The sequence below is a fragment of the Chiloscyllium plagiosum genome, chromosome 35 (genome assembly GCF_004010195.1).
Source record: "Chiloscyllium plagiosum isolate BGI_BamShark_2017 chromosome 35, ASM401019v2, whole genome shotgun sequence".
In the NCBI taxonomy this organism is placed as follows: domain Eukaryota; kingdom Metazoa; phylum Chordata; class Chondrichthyes; order Orectolobiformes; family Hemiscylliidae; genus Chiloscyllium; species Chiloscyllium plagiosum.
In genome coordinates this window covers 38118834-38143525 of record NC_057744.1, presented here as the reverse complement: position 1 = coordinate 38143525, position 24692 = coordinate 38118834, and the positions used below count along the sequence as shown (strand labels likewise).

At 43.3% G+C, this 24692-nt stretch overlaps 1 protein-coding gene across 1 annotated transcript in view; it reads right to left on the bottom strand.

Annotated features, from left to right (window-relative positions):
- Positions 1–11240, bottom strand: part of tmem45b (transmembrane protein 45B) — a 48978-nt gene extending 37738 nt beyond the window's left edge. The window contains exon 1 of the mRNA XM_043676945.1: positions 11094–11240. The gene's annotated coding sequence lies outside the window, so the exon portion shown is untranslated. The remainder of the gene's footprint in view (positions 1–11093) is intronic.
- Between the last annotated feature and the right edge of the window lie 13452 nt (positions 11241–24692).

Here is a 24692-nt window from a genome sequence, read left to right as displayed (position 1 = left end):
CAGACAATCGCCCAAGGCTGGAATCAAACCCAGGTTCTTGGTGTTGCAAAGCAACAGTGCTAACCACTGGGCCACCATGCCACTACCATGGTTTATATATACTTAAAAGTATTTCCTTCCTGAGACAGAAATGTTGGCGTGGGAACATGGTGGTGGTATGTTGAAGTAGCAGGCAACAGGAAGCTCAGGGTCACTTTTATATACAGAGTGTGGGTGTTCTACAAAGCAGTAACTCAGTCTGCATTTTGTCTGCCCGGTGTAGAGAAAACCACATTGATAGCAGCAAATACGGTAGAATAGAAAGACTGCTTGACTTGAAAGGTGCATCTGAGGCCTTGGATGGTAAAGAGGGAGGCAGTAAATGGGAAGTAAATAATATCTTCTGTAACTGCATGGGGTATGAGGAGATATTGGGATTGAGGACAAATGAACTCGACTGTCCTGGAGGGAATGGTCCTTATGGAATGTTGTCAAGATGGGAAAGGATCTAGATTCATTTCCCTGCAGTGTGGAAACAGGCCATTTAGCTCAACAAGTCCACATTGACCTTCCAAAGAGTAACCCACCCAGACCCATTTCCCTCTAACTAATGCACCTATGGGCAATTTAGCATGGCCAATTCACTTGACCTGCACACGAAACCAGAGCACCAGAGGAAACCCATGGGGCAAATTGTGAGACACAGGGAGAATGTGCAAACTGCACACAGTCAGTCGCCTGAGGTTGGAATTGAACCCGGGTCCCAGTGCTGTGAGGCTGCAGTGCTAACCACTGAGCCACTGTGCCACCTGGGTCTGTGTGTCTAGTGGTGGTACCCTGCTGGAGGTAACAGAAATGGTGGCTTATGATCCTTTGAATGCTTGTTGGGGTGGAAAGTGAGGACCAGGGGGACCTATCGCTTGAAGAGAAGGGCTCAGTGTTGAAGGGCAGGAGATGGGTCAGACATGGCTGATGGCCCTGTCAATCATAATGGTGGGGAATCCTCATGGATTCATAGATTCATCCAGGGCAGAAAAGGCCCTTCAGCCCATTAAGTCTGCTATAACTTGCATTTTGTCAGCACGAAGTGGCGACTGACGAATTGTGGATATTAGTTGGATAACGCAAATTTTGTACTGTATGGGTACAGCGAGTTTCTATTAGCGATCTTCTACAGAGCGAGTTTCCACAGAGGTTTTCCATAGTGCGATTTTCTATAAGCACAAGGTTGCAGAGGAACACAACTGTCACGTTATAACAGAATGGCCTGGGCCACTAAAGGCGTGCTACTCCCAATTTCCTACACTTGTCCCATATCCTTGAATGTTATGATACTTCAAGGTTAAAAATCACACAACACCAGGTTATAGCCCAACAGGTTTAATTGGAAGCACACTAGCTTTCGGAGCTACGCTCCGAAATCACCTGATGAAGGAGCGTCGCTCCGAAAGCTAGTGTGCTTCCAATTAAACCTGTTGGACTATAACCTGGTGTTGTGTGATTTTTAACTTTGTACACCCCAGTCCAACACCGGCATCTCCAAATCATGATACTTCAAGTACTCATCCAAACATTTTTTAAATATTGTAAGGTTTCTGACCTCCACTACCTTCCTAGGCAGTGCATTCCAGATTCCCATCACCCGCTGAGTGAAAAAGATATTTCCCAAACACCCCCTGAATCTCCTGCCCCTTACCCTAAACCTATACGCCTTTATGATTGATCCCTCAACTAAGGGGAACTCTTGCTCTCTATCCACCCTGGACTTACCCCTCACCCATGTCCTCCTCAGCCTTCTCTGCTCTAAAGAAAACAATTCAAGCCTATTTAGTCTCTCCTTATAACTCACTTTCTCCATCCCAGGCACCATCCTGGTGAACCTCTTCTGTTCCTCCTACAGTACTATCACCTTCCTGTGGTGAAGTGACCAAAACTGCACACAGTTCTCCAGCTATGGCCTAATCAAAGTTCTGTACAACTCCAACATTACCTTCTTGCTCATTTATTCTATGCCATGACTGATGAATGCGAATGTCCCATATGCCTTCTTAACTATCCTATTCTTGTGCTCTGCTGACTTCAGCGATCTGTGACTAATTACCTCAAAATCCCTCTGTTCCTCTAAGCTACCCAGTGTCCTGCTATTGATTAAATATTCCCCCATCTTGTTTCTTCTTCCAAAATACATCACTTTGCATTTATCAGTTTTAAATACCAACTGCAACTGGTCTGCCCATTTGTCCAACCCATCTATATCTTCCTGTAACCTACAACCATCTTCTTCACTATTAGCCACTCTACCAACCTTGGTGTCATCTGCAATTTTGCTGAACATTATCCCCCACATTTTTATCTATATCATTATGTATATAACAAACAATAAGGGTCCCAGTACTGACCCTTGTGGTACACTGTTAGACATCAACCTCCAGTCACTTGCACAGCCTTCTACCACTAACCTTTGTGTCCTAGTACTTAGCCAGTTTCGGATCCATCTTGCCATGTTTCCCTCAATTCCATGTGCTTTAACCTTCTCAATCAGTGTCCATGTGGCACCTTGTCGAAAGCTTTGCTAAAATCCATATAACTACATAAACTGAACTTCCCTCATCCACACACTTGATAACATTTTCAAAATATTCTAACAAATTTGTTAGGCATGATCTCCCACTGACAAAGCTATGCTGAATAGCCCTAATTAACCCATGTGCTTCTGAATGGGTATTAATTTGCTCCTTCAGAATTTTCTCCAATAGTTTCCCTATCATTGACATGAGACTCATCAGTCTGTAATTTTCTGGTTCATGTTGTGATGACGATGCTCCTTTAACAAGGTTATTCTGTCCTTTTCTTTTATTCAGAGGGGTCATAAAGGCTGAGGTTCGGATATGTCTGAAAATACTTGAAAAAAGGGGAGTCCCAGGTCAGGGTTTGGTTTGGTTTGGTTTGGTTTTAGGAAGCAGTCTGTTGGTAGCTGCCAGTCAGGTTTTAGTTGGGAGCCCAGAGATGGTGCTGGACCCAAAGAAACAGCTTCATGGTACTTCTCTGTCTCTCTGACATCTCTCCTGTAAGAACCTGTGTCTGATTTTACCCTCATTTGCCAACAGAGTGTTTATGGGGATGTTGCAAGTATTTGGAACAGCATCATTAAGTTGTGCTAGAGTCAATTAACTTTTCAGATAGGTTATGTTATTCTAAAATTGGCTCCCTTTTGTTCGTGTTTAATTCAGTAGTCTGTAAATAAAATCTGTTTTGTTTAAAGCCGAGTGGTTGGGCCAGCTGCATCATTCCTGGAATATCCACTTTACCCTTTCTTAAGACAACTAGAAAAGTTAGGGCCTGGGCTACCTTCTTGAAAAGCTTTGAGGGGGTCTAGCCTGGTTCGTAACAATCTCTACCACTCCTCTTAAAAAACTGAACCACATCAGCTGTCCGCCAGTCCTCTGGCACTTACCCCATGACAGGAGGGGAATTAAAAAATTGTGTCAGAGCCCCTGTCTCACCTCCCACGGCAGCTTGGGATGCATTTCATCCAAGCCAAGGGATTTGACCATTTCTAAGTCTGGCAGAGCCTGTAATACCTCCCCATTTCCTATTTCAAACTGTGCAAGTCCTCACAATCTCTTTTCCTGAATTCTGTACCTACATTCTCCTCTTCCAATGAGAAGACTGATGAGAAATATTCATTTGATACTTTTCTAATATCATGCAGCTTCACACATAGGTTGCCTCCATGGTCCCCAGTGGGCCCTACCCTTTCCCTGGTTAACCTCTTCCCTTTAATGTATTTATTAAATATCTTATGATTCTCCCTGATCCTATTAGCAGGTCTTTTCTCATGCCCCCTTTTTGCTCTTCTCATTGCTTTCTCAAGTTCCCTCCTGCACTTCTTGTTTGCCTCCATGGGCTGCAGCTGAATTTCTCCCTTTAGACTCACTAAAAGCCCTTCTCTTCTTCCTCATCCAGTTCTGAATTGTTCTCGACATCCAGGATTCTGTGAACCTGTTGCTCCTAAATATATCTCTAAACAGTACATGTTGGACCTGTACTCTCCTCAGCTCCTTTTTGAATGCCTCCACTGCAGCTTGGTTGAGGAAAAAGGTGGACATTTCTGAGATCTCCCCTGTGGAAGGTGGTATCATCAGAACAGGTACAATGGAGATGGAGGAGCTGGGAGTATGGAATAGAGCCCATTCACGAAGCAGGGTGTAAAGATGTATAGACATGGTAACTGTGGGAGTTGGTGAGTTTGTATCAGGTGATGAGCCTCTCTCCAGAAATGAAAACAGAGATTGTAGAATCCCTACAGGGTGGAAACTAGCCATTTGGCCCAACAAGTCCACACCGATCCTCTAAACAGTAACCCACCCAGACCCATTTCCCTACATTTACCCCTCACCTACATATCCCTGAACACTATGGGCAATTTAGCATGGCCAATTCACCTAACCTGCACAACTTTGGACTGTGGGAGGAAACCCACGCAGTCACGGGGAGAATATGCAAACTACACGCAGTTACCCAATGTTGGAATTGAACCTGGGTCCCTGGTACTGTGAGGCAGCAGTGCTAACCACTGAGCCACCATGTCACCCCTGAGATGTCCAGGAAGGGAAGAGAAGAATTAGAGATGGACCAGATGAAGGTGAAGCCAGAGTGGAAATTAGAAAGGAAATTGATAATTTTTTTTCTAAAGAATGAACGAGGAAAGAGCACTGATAATGTCATCAATGTAATAGAGAAAGAGTTGTTGGGAGGGACCTGAATAGGACTGGAAAGGATGTTCCACATACCACACAACTCATAATAGGCAAATCAATGAACAAAGAGAAAGAGAAATGAGTTGGTTCTCCATCTAACTCAGCTGTAACCATATGCTCCCTCAATTTCATCATTTCTATTTTGTTTTTAACAGCTTTGTTTGTTATCACTTTCTATACATTGCTCTGAATGTGGATACTATCTCAATCACTGTTTTAAATCTTATCTTTAGGTTGTTAGGTTTAACTATTGCTTTGTCTAATCTCCTCCCTCTCTGTTGATTTAAAGTCCTTTCCACATATTTATCCTTCCTGTGTAAACTTTGATCATGTTGATTGGGTGGAGTCCACTCCAGTGGATACAGTTTCTTCCTACGTTCATGTGTTTATTGTTTATTTAAGAATGTCAGGTAATGGGCTCCAGCTTTGTGGAACACCCGATGTGCTATTCCAAATTTGTTAAAATTACAATACAATTTCCAGCAAGTATAATAGTAACAGACATATTTTCATATTTATTATCCAGTGAAAACTCTCACTGGGACTTCAGATATTGGGGCTCACCAAACACTAAAACACAAGAAGTAGGAGCAGTATTGGACCATTTGGCCCATTAGTCTGGTCTACTATCCAATACAATCATGATTGATCTTGACCTTCAACTTGTTGTTCCTGACTGGATGATATATCTTTTGATTCCCTGAGATCATTCCTTTCAATGGCTGACGCCCTACTCCGAGACCCTGACTTCACGTTTTTGGGTCCCAGCCAAGGGAACTATTTTCTCAGACCTAGACCCAGGTCCTTTCTAAGATGGTAGTGAAGGAGGAGGCAACATCCAGGTTCCTGTGCCCAGGGCTAATCTACTTAATCTGCTTTTTTTTTGTCTTTCCTTTTCTTTTTTTATCTCTCTTTGGCAGAAAGCGGAATGAAGGTGTCTTCTTTGCAGTGTGGAGCATGGAGACAGCTGGTGAGCCTGCAGGAGGACTCTGACAGACAGCACCAAGGCAGCTGGTGAGTCTGGAGTCTGTGACCTCGAGGACGATAGTGAGAGAGTCAGTGAGTCCAGAGAGGAACTCTGGAATTAGTGTGGAGGAGGCTGCTGGCAGAGGGTTGAGCATGGGGACCCAGTATTGGCTGCTACATCAGCAGAGGCTGTTGGGGGCTTCGGCATTGCGTGGTTTTGACCCAGCATCCAGTAGCCTGGGAATTCCTTTGAGTGGCTTTTGCAGTGCCTTCTTTCCCGGGATGGGCAACAAGTTTGGCCTTTGGGCCAACTTCTGCAGAGACTTGTGGCCTGGGATTCCAGCAGCGTGGTGTGGATGGCCTGCTTTGGTGGAGATTTCCGGCCCAATATTCCAGCAGTCTGGCATGGAGGTGTTGCAGTGGTACTGAGTTTCCCAAATCCAAGAGCCGGGAATTGAATTAAGATCGACTTTGTCTTTATTCTTCATAAGTTTTTTTTATCTTCGCCTTCTGTTATTAATATAGGCACCATGGGTATGGCAAATTAAACAAAGAACAAAGAAAGTTACAGCACAGGAACAGGCACTTTGGCCTCTAAGCCTGCGCCGATCCAGATCCTCTATCTAAACCTGTCACCTATTTTCGAAGGATCTGTATCCCTCTGCCCCTTGTCCATTCATGTGTCTGTCTAGATACATCTTAAATGATGCTATCGTGCCCGCCTCTACCACCTCCACTGGCAACACATTCGAGGCACCACCACCCTCTGCGTAAAGAACTTTCCACACATATCTCCGTTAAATTTTTCCCCTCTCACTTTGAACGCGTGATCCTAGTAATTGAGTCCCCTACTCTGGGAAAAAGCTTCTTGCTATCCACCCTATCTATACCTCTCATGATTTTGTAGACCTCAATCAGGTCCCCCCTCAACCTTTGTCTTTCTAATGAAAATAGTCCTAATCTACTCAACCCCTCTTCATAGCTAGTATCCTCCATGCCAGGCAAAATCTTGGTGAACCTCCTCTGCACCCTCTCCAAAGCATCCACATCCTTTTGGTAATGTGGTGACCAAAACTGTACACAGTATTCCAAATGGGGCCGAACTAAAGTCCAATACAACTGTAACATGATCTGCCAACTCTTATACTCAACACCATGTCCAATGATGGAAATCGTACCGTATGCCTTCTTGACCACTCCACCACCCTGCATTGCCACCTTCAGGGAACAATGGACCTGATCTATCTGTACATCAATACTCCTCAGGGCTTTTCCATTTACTGTATAGTTGGCTCTTGAACTGGATCTTCCAAAATACATCACCTCACATTTGTCCGGATTGAACTTCATCTACCATTTCTCTGCCCAACTCTCCAATCTATCTATATTCTGTTGCACTCTCTGAGAGTTCCCTTCACTATATGCTACTCCACCAATCTTAGTGTCATCTGCAAACTGGTTAATGAACCACCAAATTATTCCTCCAAATCATTTATGTATATCACAAGCAACAGTGGTCCAACGCGGATCCCTGTGGTACACCACTGGTCAGAGTTCTCCATTTTGAAAAACTCCTTTCCACTACTACTGTTGATCAGCCAGTTCTCTGTCCATCTATCTGGTACACCCTGGACTTTATGCAATTTCACTTTCTCCATCAGCCTACCATGGGGAACCTTATCAAATGCTTCACTGAAGTAAATGTATATGACATCTACAGTCCTTCTCTCATCAATCAACTTTGTTACTTCCTCAAAGAATTCTATTAAGTCAGTAAGACATGACCTTTCCTGCACAAAAGCATGCTGCCTATCATTGATAAACCGATTTTCTTCCAAATAGCAATAAATCCCATCCCTTAGTATCTTCTCCAGCAGCTTCCCTACCACTGCCATCAGGCTCACTAGTCTATAATTACCAGGATTATCCCCGCTACCCTTCTTAAACAAGGGACAACATTAGTCATTCTCCAGTCCTCTGCAACCTCACCTGTGTTCAAGGATGCTGCCAAGATATCTGTTAAGGTGACAATATTTCCTCTCTCACTTCCCTCAGAAACCTGGGATAGATCCCATCTGGACCTGGGGACTTAGCCACCTTAATGCATTTTAGAATACTCAACACTTCCTCCCTTCTTATGCCGACTTGACCTAGAGTAATCAAACATCTATTCCTAACTTCAACATCCATCATGTCTTTCTCCTCAGTGAATACCAATGCAAAGTACTCAAGTATAATCTCACCCATTTTTTCTGACTCTACGCATAACTTCCCTCCTTTGTCCTTGAGTGGGCCAACCCTTTCTCTAGTTACCCTCTTGCTCCTTGTATAAGAATAAAAGGCTTTGGGATTTTCCTTATCCCTGTTTGCTAAAGATATTTCATGACCCCTTTTAGCCCTCTTAATTCTTCGTTTCAGATTGGTCCTAATTTCCGATATTCTTCCAAAGCTTTGTCTGTTTTCAGTTGCCTAGACTTTTTGCATGCTTCCTTCTTTCTCTTAGCTAGTCTCACAATTTCATCTGTCATCCATGGTTCCCTAATCTTGCTATTTCCATACCTCATTTTCACAGGGACATGTCTGTCCTGCTCTCTAATCAACCTCTAAAAGCCTCCCACATATCAAATGTGGATTTGCCCTCAAACAGCTGCTCCCAATCCACATTCCCCAGCTCCTGCTGAATTTTGCTATAGTTAGCTTTCCCTAGTTTAGCACTCTTCCTTTAGAACCACTCTCGTCTTTGTCCATGAGTATTCTAAAACTTATGGAATTGTGATCACTTTTCCCAAAGTAATCCTTGACTGAAACTTCACCCCCTTCCCAAGTTGGACTATTTACATACTGCTCTAGAAAACTCTCCTGGATGCTCTTTACAAATTCTGCTCCATCTAGACCTCTAACACAAAGTAAATCCCAGTCAATGTTGGGAAAATTAAAATTCCCCATCACCAACACCCTGTTGCTCCTAATCTTTCCATAATCTGTAGGGGTGTGGAACGCACTGCTTGCAACAGTAGTAGACTCGTCAACTTTAAGAGCATTTAAATGGTTATTGGATAAACATATGAATGAAATCGAATAGTGTAGGATAGATGGGCTTCAGATTGGTTCCACAGGTCAGTGCAACGTTGAAGGCCTGTACTGCACTGTAATGTTTATGTTCTGTCTACCTATTTGAACCTCTATCTCATGTTCACTGTTGGGAGGCCTGTAGTACAGTCCCAACATTGTTACCGCACCCTTCCTATTTCTGAGCTCTGTCCATATTGCCTCACTGCTTGAGGCTTCCATAGCGCCCTCCTTCAGCACAGCTGTGATATTCTCACTGACCAGTACTGCAACTCCTCCACCCCTTTTACCTCCCACCTGAAGCACTTGTCACTTTTTCTTTGTAAAATAATACAAGTGACAATAAATGATGATTACATTCTATTTTACATTGTCAAGTTGCTAAGAACTGGATATTTCAATGAAATCATCAGCAGGGCTAGAAAACGATCACTCTAAGTTCCTTCCGTGAAGTTATTAATGTTGATTGTAAATTGCCAAAGCCCCAATATTAATTCTTGTGGCACAGTTGTTGCAAAAAGGTCCTGGTTATTCCTACTCTCTGTTTTCAGTCCGTTGACCAATCCTTAAGCCATACTAATATATTGTTTCTAATGCATGAGCCCTAATCTTGTTGAGCAAACTGTTGTATGGAACCTGATTTCCTTTCTGACAATTTAAATATGCTACATCTGTCGGCCAATCCTTTTCTAAGTCTGCTGGTCACACATTCAACAAATATTATGAGATTCATCAATATGATTTCCCTTTCATTTGACTATGTTGACTACCATATTTTGATTTTCCAAATTACCTGTTACAAATTCCTAAATGACAAATCCTAGCATTTTCCCTCCAACTGAGGTCAGGCTAACTGGTCCATAACTGCTCCTTCCCTGAACTGCAGGGTTAGGTTTACTGCCTTTTAATCCATGGAAACATTGCAAAATCTTGGGAATTCTAGAAGAACAAGACTCAGAGATCCACTTTTGCACTTTCTCTGCAGCTGCCTATTTAAAACAAAAACATTAGGATGATGGTTGGCCAAAACAAAGAATTTGTTCATTTTCCATTATTTTCACTTCAATAACAGTGATTACATTAGATCCCTCACTCTTATTAGAATTGGTCCCAACTATTCCAAACTAAAGATTTATTTAATGCTCTCGCTACCGTTCCCCATCTGTTTCAGGCACGATATGGCCTCCTAACATGCTGTAACTCTTTTGTGATTGTAATTTCTTCTGTCTCAGCCTATGAAGTGCCCAGTTATTTTAGCTAGTCTTTCCCTTTTTGCATTCTTGGAGAAGCTCTTCAAATCTATTCTTTTGTTTTGGTTATTTTCCTCGCATTTTACTTACCCCCTCTTCAGCAACTTCTTTTGCACTTTTCTGATTTTAAAAACCCTTTCAGTTCTTGTGTTTACTAATCTTTTAACAACATGGTAACACTCTGTTAATTTAATACCACCCTGCTACTTGGCCACGGCTGGATCACCTTCTCAGAGAAGTTTTTAATCCCCAAGATACTTTCTTGAAACATTGAGTTATTTCTTTAAATGTTAGCCATTGCTTAACTATGTATTCACCTAGTTTCTTAATCATCCTCAGTAAATGTTGCCCTCATACCTCTATTAGATATTTAATTTAAGATCCCAGTTTCAGATTTTTCACACCTTTCTCAAACTTAATCTGAAAAGACACTTAAGAACCTGAGTGGATCCTTTGCTATGACTTACTCTGCCATGCACTGAGCTCTTGGGATTGACCTCTCATCAGCCTTTCCTCACCAGCAAGGCTCCTCCTATTACCTCACTGTATGGAAACGGCACAGACTGAAGTTTGAAACATCCCCCACCCCAAAATGGTCTGTCTCAGTCGTACTACATAAACTAGTTGCAAGAGCTATTTTTAAAATTTGTGAATTAAAGTTATCTTCATCATATAATTAGTCACTTTTAATGCATTTTACTTTATCTTAAATTATAATGATGTAAAAATGTGTGCGTACTCACACACGCCACCCTCCCTACTGCAGGCTCTTTGCTGTGTTGTTGTCCCACTGCCAAAACTCAAACGATTTGAACTTGTTCCATTCTAAAAACGCGCTTCCATTTCAGAAGTTTCTAAATGACTTCAAAATTAATTATTGATTCCTTTATAAATCAAAACACTGATGGAGTTGATGAACTTAGTACAGAATCTGAACCTTGAATACTTTTAGTTCCTTGTTCTGTCCAGTTCAATAACCTCTGGCTCACATTTTCGTGTCAGAACCTGGGCAGCTACTGATAGACAAACAGAGCAGACACACACAGTCCACACACATATGCAAACTTACCAATGTTTGATAGAGTTTATTGAAGTGCTGTGAAATGAAATTCTCGTTTCTTTTGACCTGTTAACTTGCTCACACGTCTCCAGATCTTCCTGAGTTTCACAATAACAGGTGCAGGGTACACCTGCTTCCCAGGAAGGAGCTGTGTGTTACATTGCCACTCCCTGAAGCCAGCCTGATAGAAGACTGCCACCACTTGGACCAGGCTGGCATGACAGAACATTTGTCTGACAGTGGAACTCCACCCAGTACATGCACACTCACACATCCATAATGGCTTCCTTCATCATATCAAACTGGTTCTTCAAAAACAATCAACAAAAGAATTCCTCCACAATTGTATCCAGGACCCATGAAATGCTTTAACAACACTCTGTGTCAGGAAATTCTTCTCAGTGCCTCCTGTAAATTATTCATTTATAGAATCATTGAAGCAGAGAAGGAGAGACCATTCGGCCCATTATGCTTGTGCTCTGCTCTTTGCCAATTAGGCCCATGCCCTTTTCTTTTCTCCATAGTCTTATATTTTTCTTCATGTGTTTATCCAGTTCTTACCACGGCTTCTTCTTCCAATATCCAGGCAAAACCTTTAAATTCTTCTCTGTTCTGTTATTAAATCTGATTAGTTATTTCTTCTTTGGTGAGATCCCTTCTCTCTCTCTCCTTGGTTTCCCAGTCCTATGGAGTTGTAGCCTGACCTACTGTCTCCACTGTTCATTCATTGTGTGTCCAGAACTAAATATTGTATCAACATGAACTCTGATCAGGATTTAGGGGCATATTTCAACCTTAATGTCCGGTTGAGAAATGACGAATAGAGAGATGAAATCTGAATTAAATCTTACTTTCACTAAGTCTGAGTTACATCGTTTTTTTGGAGGTTTTCTCACTATGAGGTCTGGCAGGTTATAGAGTCAGTTAGATCAAAACACAGGAAAATTCTCTATTGAGTTGGCGCTAGTCAAAAACAAGTACCTGACCACTCTAATCCCATACTTCTTTAAAATTATGAGGGTTTCTGCCTCTACCACCCTTACAGACAGTGAGTTCCAGATTCCCACCACCCTCTGGGTGAAAACATCTTTGCTCACCTCTCCTATATACTTCTGCCCCTTATTACAAATCAAAGTCCCACCTCCTCCAACCCCCAGATCTTTGATTTCTCCACCAATGAGAACGTTTCTTCCTGTCTACTCTATCTATCCCATTCATAAGTTTATACATCTAAATTGATGAAGAAACTCAGCAGGTCAGGCAGCATCTGTGAAAAGAGAAACAGAATTAACATTTCAGATTTCAGAACCGAAGAAGGGTCACTTGACTCAATGTTAACTCTTCTTCTCTCTCCACAGATACTGCCAGAGTTGCCCCAGGTGCTGCACAGTTTGCTGCTCAATAAGATAAGATCCCCTGCTGTTAGGGGCAAGGTTCAATGGTGGGATTTGAACTCAGGTCCCTGGATCATTAGCTAAGTTTCTGAATTAATAGCCTAGCAGTAATACCACCAGGAGAAAGTGAGGACTGCAGATGCTGAAGTTCAGAGTCGAGAGTGTGGTGTTGGAAAAGCACAGCTGGTCAGGCAGCATCCGAGGAGCAGGTGAATCGATGTTTTAGGCAAAAGCCCACCAGGCCATCTTCTCCCCTGGTTAAAGCAGTCTCAACTATCTGGAAGATTTCCTAGCATTGTAGAAAAAAGTTCAATGTCCTTCTCTGCTCTTTCAGATTTCTTTGCAACAGCTTGGAAATTGGCAATTCTGGATTTGGTGATCGATAATGAGGCTGATTTAATTAGGGAGCTGAAGATGAAGGAATTCCAGTGACAATCATATGATAGAATTTACCCTGCAATTTGAGAGGGAAATCTGGAATCAGATGTAGTTGTATTACAAAGACAAGAGGGAGGAGCTGCCAGAGTTGATTGGAAAGGAAGCCTAGCAGAAAAGATGGTGGAGCAGTGTTGGCAGGAGTTTCAGAAGGTAATTTTAGCAGCATAGCAGAAATTCATCCCAAGGAAGAAGAAATAAGGCAACCATGGCAGATGAAGGAAGTCAAGAATAGCATAAAAGCAAAAGAAAAAAGCAAACAATGTGGTGAATATCAGTGGGAAGCCTTTAAAAACCTGCAGACGATAACTAAAAAAGCAGTAAGGCAGGAGAAGGTGAAATATGAGAGTAAGTTAGCCTGTGATATAAAAGGAGATTGCAAGAGTTTTTTTAGGTATCTAAAAGGTAAGAGATGGGCAAGAGTGGATATTGGACTGCTGGAAAATGAGGCTGGAGAAGTAGTAAGGGGAATAAAGAAATGGCAGAGGTAATGAATAGGTACTTTATGTTGGCTTTCACACTTGAAGATACCAGCAGCACACCAGAACTTCAAGAGATTCAGGGCAGAATGATAGATGGAATAAAGGAAAAAGATAGAGTGTTTGGGCAGCATGGTGTAAAGGTAATGTCATCCAAATGAATGAGCTGGTTTTGACTTGAGGAAGCAAGGTGGAAGGCATGTCCTTGTCTACATCAATGATGCTAAGGTGGAGATGTTTTCTAAGAGTGAAGATCACCAACAATCTGTCCTGGTCCACCCATGTTGATGCTATGGTAAAGAGAGCACAACAACACTTCTACTTCCTAAGGAGGCAAAGAAACTTCAGAATGCCCACAAAAATTCATATCAACTTTTATAGATGCACCATAGGAAGCATTCTATCCAGATGCATAATGGCTCGGTATGGTAACTGCTCTGCCCAGGACTGTAAGAAACTACAGAGAATTGTGAAACATCTCAGTCAATCATGCAAGCCAACCTTCCATCTATTGACTCCATCTACACTTCTCGCTGTCCCAAGGAGGCAGCCAACATCATAGGGCGGCATGGTGGCTTAGTGGTTAGCACTGTTGCCTCACAGCGCCAGAGACCCGGGTTCAATTCCCACGTCGGGCAACTATCTGTGTGGAGTTTGCACGTTCTCCCTGTGTCTGCGTGGGTTTCCTCCGGGTGCTACGGTTTCGTCCCACAGTCCAAAGCTGTGTAGGTCAGGTGAATTGGCCATGCTAAATTGCCCATAGTGTTAGATGCATTAGTCAGGGGTAAATGCAGGGGAATGGGTCTGGGTGGTTGCTCTTCGGAGGGTTGATGTGGACTTGTTGGGCCGAAGGGCCTGTTTCCACACTGTAGGGAATCTAATCTAATCTAATCAAAGTTCCCTCTCACCCTGGTTATACTCTCTTCGATCCTGTTCTATCGGGTAGAAGATACAAAAGCTTAAAAAGCCAACAGATTCAAGAACAGCTTCTTCCCCACTGCTATTAAACTTGTGAATAGGGCTCTCAGATTTTAAATTTAATGTTGATCTCACTCTTTATGCACCTTTGCTGCAGCCGTAACATTGTGTTCTTTGCGTTGTTTGATTACCCTAATGTATTTTGTATGGTATGATCTGCCTGCACTGCTCACAAAACAAAACTTTTTACTGTACCTAGGAACGTGTGGCAATAATAAATCAAACTAAATCAAATCAAATCAAGTGCAAAAAGGAAAGGCATTATGAGGATGCAAGATCAAATATCTGCAGAATCTGTACTGAAACAGCAAATGCGGGAGATGACAGCAGGTCAGGCAGCATCCATGGAGTGAGAGCAAGCTAACATTTGGAGTCTAGATGACTCTTCATCAGAACTGACATGAAGTGTGAAGGGGGCAGCATTTTTGCAATGGTGGGGTATGGGGGAGGGGTTGGGAGTTGGGGTGGAGTGCAGGTAGAGAGAGGCTGCTGATAGTGCAGATTAAATTATTGAAATGTGAGAATCATAGAGCAATATTGTGTCTAACTGCCAAACAGGAAAGAACAGGCAGTCACATTGGAGTGGGGAATGGGGAGAGAGGACATGGTGACACAGAATGCAACAAGTAAAGCCAAATGAAAGGGAAGAAATGGGAGTTAGTTCACAATCTGAAGGTGTTGAACTCAATATTAAGTCCAGAAGGCTGTAAATTGCCTCGTCTGAAGATGAAATGTTGTTCCTCCAATTTGTGTTGTGATTCGTTAAAATATTTGGGTGGCATGGTGGTTAGCGCTGCTGCCTCACAGCACCAGGGGCCTGGGTTCAATTCCAGCCTCGGGTGACTGTCTGTGTGGAGTTTGCACATTCTCCCCGTCTGTGTGGGTTTCCTCCGGGTACGCTGGTTTCCTCCCACAGTCCAAAGATGTACAGGTTAGGTGAATTGGCTATGTTAAATTGCCCCTAGTGTTCAGGGATGTATAGGTTAGGTGCATGAGTTAGGAGCAAATGTAAGGGAATAGGTCTGGATGGGATACTCTTCAGAGTATCAAGTCAAAACCAGTTCTACCAAGTCAAAACCAGCTCATTCATTTGGATGATATTACCTTTACACCATGCTGCCCAAACACTCTATCTCTTTCCTTTATTCCACCTATCATTCTGCCCTGAATCTCTTGAAGTTCTGGTGGACTTGTTGAGCCAAAGGGCCTGTTTCCATACTGTAGGGATTCTAAATTTAAAAAAAAATTCTAAATTAAAAATTAAGTTTCAGCATACTGAGGACAGACATGTGGGTATGCGAGCAAAGCACTGTGTTAAAATGACAGGCTACGGGAAGGTTGGAGTCATTCTCGTTCATAAGCCAGAGGTGTTCTGCAAAGCGATCACCTTGTGTGTGCGTTTGGTTTCTCCAATGTAGAGTAGGCCACATTGAGTGCGGTGAATGCAAAACACAAGATTGGAGGAGGGACAGGTGAAATGCTGCTTCACCTGGAAAGACTGTTCAGGCCCTTTTGGATGGTGAGCAGGGAGGAGGGGAAGGAGCAGCTTTTACACCTTCTGCAGTTATTTCTGCAGGTGCCGTGGGAAGGGGAGATGGTGGTGGTGGTCAAGGAATGGACTAGGCCATCACAGAGAGGATGATATGTTTGGTGGTGGAATTCTGTTGGAGTTGTCTGAAATGGCAGAGAATGATCCTTTGAATGTGGAGGCTAATGGGATGTAAAGTGAGGACAATGGGGACCTGATCACACTGTTGTGAGTGGTGGGAAGGGGCAAGGGTAGATCACAGGTAATGGATCAGATGTGGTTGAGGGCCCTGTTAACCGTACTGGACTTACTTACTTACTTTGCCTCCCATTACCAGACTTCGTGTCTTCCTCCTATAGACCCTTTGTTGCCTCCTGCAAAACAACAGCTTCCAGCCCTTGGATCTCAGTTCCCAACTCCTAGTTTCAGCCCTTCAGCCCTTCAGCCCCTGCCCCGCTTCCAACTAAGGGGGAGGGGGTGTAGTGACAGCAAAGCAGCCAAATCACATTGCTCAATATATAGAGGATGGAGAGAAAATTCATGCCCAAAATACATGTGAAAATTTAATGATGGGGGGAGGAGTCACCAATTGGAGAGAAGTTGTATCCCCCAGCTCTGTAAATGGAACTGTCAGATTCTCTGAGGATTTACTTCTTCAATCATAGGCTAGTTCTCTCTTGTTTCCTGTTGATAGGCCCACTATTGAAGCCATCAGCTGCAGGCACATGATTGGAGGAGCCACAAGGCCAGAGGTATGAATTTCTGCACTGGGTTTGGGAATATGAGAGAGTAAATGAGAGAAGACTATAAGGGAGAGGAGGTTGTAAAGGGAGGGAGGAGAAGGAAGCTGCAAAGGGCAATTAACAAAGTAATACTTCACAACTAAGAACCAGAAAACTTTATATCACAAAAGCAATACAGTATTTGCAAAAGAATATGGAATCTTTAGCTTAAGGTTGCATTTGTTGAGGAGTTATATGTGGAGAGCAGGGGGGGCAGATGGGAGTGGTAAAGTTAGTGAGTGTCCTGCTCCTCAGATGCTGCCTGACCTGCTTTGCTTTTTCAGCACCATACTCTCGACTCAAGAACATGAGCAGTGAACTACATCTGCTTTTCCAAATAAATTGTTTGAAATGTTTGTATGAAGAAATTTGTTAAACAATGATTGAAATTGTTCAGGGTGTTATATTTTCTCATGCTAGAGATGGTGGGATGTCTGAGAGATCAGATAAGTAGATAAAGAGAGGGTAAGACTCAGGACTTTCATTCCTGTCTGGGAGGGCGACAACCAGCCTTGAGATACCCTTTAGTTGGGCCTACTCCACAGCTGGGTTGAGTGTGAACAAAAGTCAGAGTGAGGGAAAACTGGAAGAGCATGTTGGTGAGAAGCTGCAGTTAAAAGTTTCTGCTTAAAACTGGAAACATGTTCACTTCTAAAGAAAATGTAGCTACTTAGATTTCAGTAAGGAATAATACCAAAAGGGCTTAATCATGTCAAAGTAAAATACAATAATAAAGTAAACCAAAGGATATTCAATGCTACAGAGGGTGCAGAGGAGGTTTACCAGGATGTTGCCTGGTATGGTAGAAAGATCATATGAGGAAAGGCTGAGGCACTTGGGGTTGTTTTCATTGGAGAAAAGAAGGTTTAGGGGTGACTTGATAGAGGTGTATAAGATGATTAGGGGTTTAGATAGGGTCGACAGTGAGAATCTTTTTCCTCGTATGGAGTCAGCTATTACAAGGGGGCATAGCTTTAAATTAAGGGGGGGTAGGTATAGGACAGATGTTAGGGGTAGGTTCTTTACTCAGCGAGTCGTGAGTTCATGGAATGCCCTGCCAGTAGCAGTGGTGGACTCTCCCTCATTATGGGCATTTAAGCGGGCATTGGATAGGCATATGGAGGATAGTGGGCTAGTGTAGGTTAGGTGGGCTTGGATCGGCGCAACATCGAGGGCCGAAGGGCCTGTACTGCGCTGTATTCTTCTATGTTCTATGTTCTAAAGGACAGACAAGAAGAAAATGAAGGGGAAATCGCTGATAATACAAGATGGGCTGGATAAAAGCATTCAAGTGTTCAATCAGCCATGATTGTATTAAATGTCAGAGCAGACTTGATGGGCTGGTTGTATGAGATTAGATTAGATTCCATACAGTCTGCATATGACTGATGGTTTGTTGCAGTAACTATCTGAATTTGTTTCAGGTGGATACTTTGGTTTGAGTTGTCAGCATCGATGCAGCTCTGAGGTCAATCTTTTCTTGCTTTGTTTTGATCAGTCTTCATGGACGAGGATATCACATGATTTGGGACTTGGCATTTGATCCTCGCTTGTACATGCTATTTCAGATCTAGTATTATGTGATAAGAAAGGGCTGGTTTGTTTTTTATTCATTCATGGGATGAAGGCATTGGTGGCTCAGCAGCATTTGTTCACCATCCCTAATTGCCCAGAGGACAGTTAAGAGTTGACCACATAACTGTGGCTCTGCAGTCACATGTAGGCTAGACCAGCTAAGGAAATTTCCTTCCATAAAGGACATGAGTGAAATGATGAGGTTTTCCAACAATCGACAGTGGACTCATGGTCACCAAAAGAGAAAATGCTGGAAAATCTCAGCAGGTCTGGCAGCATCTGTAAGGAGAGAAAAGAGATGACGTTTCGAGTCTAACTGACTCTTTGTCAAAGCTAAAAAAGGTTGAAATAGGGAGGTATTTATACTGGGCTGAGAGAAGGTGAGTCATAGGTCCAGAAGCAAAGGTAGCAATAACGAGGTGATAATGACAGTGCATAGAGAGATTATAGGGAGTTTAGGAGCTGTGAATGACCAAGGCTGAAGCCAGTGCTGTGTGACAAAATATGTGGGGGATGAGGGGAATGGGTGAAGCAGAGGCAAAATGGAAAACAGGGGAAAAAGGTAGCAAAGGGGGAAGTACCAGTCTGTACTGGTAGTTCATTGGAACAGAAATGCTGCAATGTTTCAGTGAAGCTCAACGCAAACTGGAGGAACAGCATCTCATCTTCCGACTCGGCACATTACAGCTTGCCGGTCTCAACATTGAATTCAACAACTTCAGATGATTATCCCATCTCAACCCCTCTGTTTTCATTCTGCTCCGTAATTTGATTTTACTTATTTTATTTATCCTTTTTAATTTTTTTTTCACTTCTGTACCTCTTATTTCTTGATTGTCTCTCTTTCTCTTGCTCCCCATTCTCTCATCACTTTTTTCCTCTCCTCTTCCCCCTATGCCACCCTTCTCCCCTGTTTTCCATTTTGCCTCTGCTTCACCCGTCCCCCCTATCCCCCACATATTTTGTCACACAGCACTGGCTTCAGTCTTGGTCATTCACAGATCCTAACCTCCCTATAATCTCTCTCTGCACTGTCATTATCACCTTATTATAGCTACCTTTGTTTCTGGAGCCATGACTCACCTTCTCTGATCCTAGTATAAATACTCCCTATTTCTCCCTTGTTTTAGCTTTGGCAAAGGGTCAGTTCGACTCGAAACGTCAGCTCTTTTCTTTCCTTACAGATGCTGCCAGACCTGCTGAGATTTTCCAGCATTTTCTCTTTTTGTTTCAGATTCCAGCATTCCCAGTAATTTGCTTTTCTAGACTCATGGTCACCATTAGACTCTTAATTCCAGATATTTATTGAATTCATATTCCACCATCCACCATGGCAGGATTCAAACCCAGGTCCCCAGAACTTTACCTGGGTCCAGCGATAATACCACTAGGCCATTGCCTTCCCTAATTCACAATCTTGTTATAAAAGACCCTTTAGGGATGAATAGCCGCAATATGATATAATTTTAAATTATATTTGAAAGTATGGAGGTCCACAGCACAACAAAAGGTCTTTTGTTCCATCAGGTCTGTACTGGTAGTTCAGTCTGAAACAATGCCATTAAGTTTGAATAAGGGAAATTATGAAGGCATGAGGCACAAATTGGCTGAGCTTGTTTAAACTTTCCTTAGCCTGAAAAGAGAAAATTAAACCCTTAAATACCTACCCTTCCTTTACCCACAGTTTTAGATTTTAAGAATGCAAAGGATTAAATCTATACATTTAAACTCCCACAGTTATCTCACCTATCTGCGTTTTCACTCTCTGCAGTTCACCCTCTTACAAACCAATGGAATCTTCCAGAGATAAACAACCGAGCACAAGGGCTTGGCTAGCCGAAGTAGTCTTAACCTCAGAAACAGGAAGCAAAGATCACTGAACACAGTTTTCACTCCCCCCATCAACAGTATATTTTCCTTTTTTATTTGTCTGTATGCATGTAAAGGGAAATTCATTTGGGGATTAGAATTTTAGTTAGTCAAGTAATATACCAGTTATTCATATTTGTTTACCTGCAGTTATAGTCTAATTATTTATAATAAAAAATAATTTATGGTAAACATACAAACTGCTATGTGCCTAAACTGAAAGCCAGGTAGACTGATGGGCTATGCGCGTACCTTAAAAAAGTTAACACTTGATTTGACTGCGGGCATAGTGGGACTTGATTTACAGCCCAATACTCCATTAGTCCTAACGGTGACTCCTGACAGGTGGTGTCTGGTCACCATATTTTCATTGGCCAGATCAGAGATAGTCTGGAGTCTGAGCTGCCACCTCCCAAAGCAGCAGGGCATGTAATCGGGGTAGATGTGGTTTTGGACCCAGAGACGGTCTGTCCCATTCTATAGTTCCACTGCTATCTTGATGCTACAGGAAGCAATTGCTAAATGCTGCAGCTGCTAGCTGTACTTTGACCTATACTGTGTTTTATTATAGGCTAATTTCTTGTTTTTCTATGAACATTGATCCAAAATGAAAAGATGTACTGTGAGCTTCCAGCATGTTGTTTCATCTATTTCTCAGACAATCTGAGACATCCCACTAAACTCAGTAAGTATAATACTTTTAATCAGGCAGACCTTTTTCTCTTTTATTATCTTCTTTAAACACATATTGTAAAAAAATCTGAGAGAATTGGAAGAATCTATTAATACTGTATATTAAATTAAATAGGTCTGACTTTAAATTGATGGGCATTAAAAACTAATAAATATCTTTATAACTTTTACAGTTATATACAAGATTAAGAATGTATCATTGTGTTCTGTGTAAGTCTCTGTGGCCTGTCAGTATAGAAAGATTGGGCACCACTGCTCCATAGTGAAGGTTAATGGCAAAATACCTGTTCATCCATAGTGAAGGTTAATGGCAAAATACCTGTTCATTCAGCATCGGGCTCCTTATTTCCATCATTAATTCTCCAGACTCACTTCCCATGTGATCCACACTCACTTTGTTATCTATTTTCTTTTTAAGATATCTGTAGAAACTCTTATTGTCTGTTTTAATATTTCTGGCCAGATTTCTCTCATACTTTATCTATCGTTTGTCTCTTGTCATTCTTTGCTGTTTACTTTATTCTGCGGGGGGCTGTAACAGGAATGTTGCCTTGGCAATGCAGTAGTCTGTTGAAGTGGCAGGCAACAGGAAGTTAAGGGTCATTTTTTGCTGTCAGAGTAAAAGTGTTCTGCAACGGGTCACTCATTCTGTATTTTGCCTCCCCAGTGTGGAAGAGACCACATTGTAGACAGTGAATAAAGTAGTGCAGCTTGAGTGAGGTGCAGGTAAATTACTGCTTCAACTGGAAACTGCGTTTGAATTTTGATAGTGAGAGGCAGTAAACAATTGCATGGAAAGATGCCATGGGGTGTCCTGAAGGGAATTGTCCCTGTGGAATGTTCGTAAGGGAAGGGTTGGGACTATGTGTCTGGAAGTGGCATCCTGCTGGAGATTGCACAAGTGGTGGTGGGGATCACATCAGAGTCCACTTTTCTCCTTATCTGAGGACTCCCCACCACCATGGCCGACAGGTATGTTACCCACCCTCGACCTCTTCATTTCCAACTGCTGCCGTGACATTGACCGCCTCAACCTGCCCATCCTATTCACCCGTTCCAACCTCATACCATCGCAATGCCCAGCCCTCCACCCCAACCCCAACCTCACCATCAAACCAGCAGACAAGAGGGGCTTAAAGGTAGTTTGGCACATCAACTTCTACACCGCTGAAGCCAGATGCCAACTCGCAGACACGTTCTCCGATTGCCCCCTTGACCATGACCTCACCTCTCATCATCAAACCATTATCCCCGAGACCATCCACAACCTCATCACCTCAGAGAATCTCCCATCCATAGCTTCCAACCTCATGGTCTGGGAATCCCGTACCACCTGGTTCTACTTCATACCCAAAATTCACAAACCTGACTACCCTAGACGACCCATTGTCTCCTGTCCCACCAAATTTATCTCTGCATACCTTGGCACCGTCCTGTCCCCCTTAGTCCAGGAACTCCCGACCTACGTTCGGTACACCACACATGCCCTTCACCTCCTCCATGACTTTCATTTCTTTTCACACATCTTCTGGCCATGACGAAGGCCTCCAAGCCCTTCATTTCTTTCTCTCACACCAATCCAATCAGCATCCTTCCACTGACACTCTCATTTGACTGGCTGAACTAGTCCACACCCTTAACAACTTCTTTTTCCAATCCTCCCACTTCCACCAGACCAAAGGAGCAGACATGGGCCCCAGCTATGCCTGCCTTTTCGTCGGGTACGTGGAACAGTCCATCTTCCGTCTATGACTGTATCGGCGCCACCTTGTGCTCCCACGAGGAGGTTGAGCAGTTCATCAACTTCACCAACCTCAAATTTACCTGGACCATCTCAGACACCTCCCTCCCCTTCCTGGACCTCTCCATCTCCATCTCCATTGCCAGCAACTGACTCAACACGAACATTCACTAGAAACTCACCAACTCCCACAGCTACCTGAACTACACCTGCCTCCTGTAAAAACACTATCTCCTATTCCTAATTCCTCCGCCTCTGCTACATCTGCTCCCAGGAGGACTAATTCCACCATAGAACATCCCAGATGGCCTCTTTCTTCAAAGCCTGCAATTTCCCCTCCCACGTGGTCAACGATGGCCTTCAGCACATCTCCTCCACTTCCCGCACCTCCATACCTGAACCCCACCCCTCCAACCGCTATGAGGACAGAACCACCCCCATCCCCTGGTCCTCACCTTCCATCCCACCAACCTCTAGGTACACAGCATCATTCTCCGCCACTCCTGCCACAAACAAACAGACCTCACCACCAGAGATATATTTCACCCCCCCATCCCTATCAGTGTTTCAGAAAGACCATTCCCTCTGTGACTCTCTTGTCAGTTCCACACCACCCAGCAACCGACCCTTCCCTCTGGCACCTTCCCCTGCCATTGCAGGAGTGCAAACCCTGTGCCCACACCTCCCTCCTCATCTCCATCCAAGGCCCCACAAGAAATTCACCTGTACTTCCACACATGTCATCTACTGCAACATTGCATCCGATGTGGTCTCCTCTAAATCAGGGAGACAGGATGCCAACATGAGGATTGTTTCAGAGAAGATCTCTGGGATACCTGCACCAACCAACCCCATCGTCCTGTGGCTGAACACTTCAACTCCCCCTCCCACTCCACCAAGGACATGCAGGTCCTGGGCCTCCTCCATCACCAATCCTAACTACTTAATGCCTGGAGGAAGAATGCCTTATTTTCTGCCTTGGGACCCTCCAACCAGATGGGATCAATGTGGATTTCACCAGTTTTCCCATTTCCCCTCCTCACCTTATCCCAGTCCCAACCTCCCAACTCGGCACCACCCTCTTGAACTGTCCTACCTGTCCATCTTCCTTCCCACCTATCTGCTCCACCCTCCTCTCTAACCTATCACCTTCACCCCCACCTTCATCGACCTATCGCATTCCCAGCAACCTTCCCTCCAGCCCCACCCCCTCCCACTTACCTCTCAGTCCCCCAGCCCACAAGCCTCAGTCCTGATGAAGGGTTTATGCCTGAAACATCGATTCGCCTGCTCCACGGTTGCTGCCTGACCTGCTGTGCTTTTCCAGCACCATACTCTTCGGAGCCAATAGGGTCTCTCTGGAATTCACTTTTTCACGGCACCAGTATCCGCATCCAAAGGATCATTGCCACCAACATTTTTGTCAATAGCTACAGAGCATGTGCAAATGGAGCTTGGATCCTTGGATCAAAGGTACTGAGACCCAATAGAAAATAGTGCTTTGGCGGTGCTATGCTTATGTATATGTTTTATAGGCAATAAATGGTAAGATAGGAATATAAAACTAGAAGCAAGAGTAAGCCATCCATGCCTTTGAACTTGCTCCATTATTCAATATGATTATGGCTGATCCTATTTCTAAATGCCATATTCCCACTTTCTTTCTGTACACCTGATGCCTTTAATATCTGAAAAAAAGCAATCTCTCTCTTGAATGGATTCAGTGACTGAGCCTCCACAGTCTTCTGTGGAGCAAATTCCACAGCGTGACCACTCCAAGTGCAGAAATGTTTCCTATCTCACTTCTAAAGGGTCTACCTTGCATCCTGGGACTGTGATGCCTGGTTTACACTAACTTTGTGTTCAATCCTTGTATGCCTCAAGCTTCTAATGTTATTCCTACAAAAGTTTTGATAAAATAAATGCAGAGCGATGGCTGAAGTACTTATTGTTCAGTGCACAGAATGTACTTGATTACAATTGGACCTAAAGGCAACATAAAGTGTTTAATTTTGCAAAGAGTACTTGGGTCTCTGAAAGCACTATCTGATAGGGTGATGAATGTGGATTCAATTGTACTTTCAAAAGGGTATTAGAAAATATTTAAGAGAAAAAGAAAGGAACCTGAGGATAG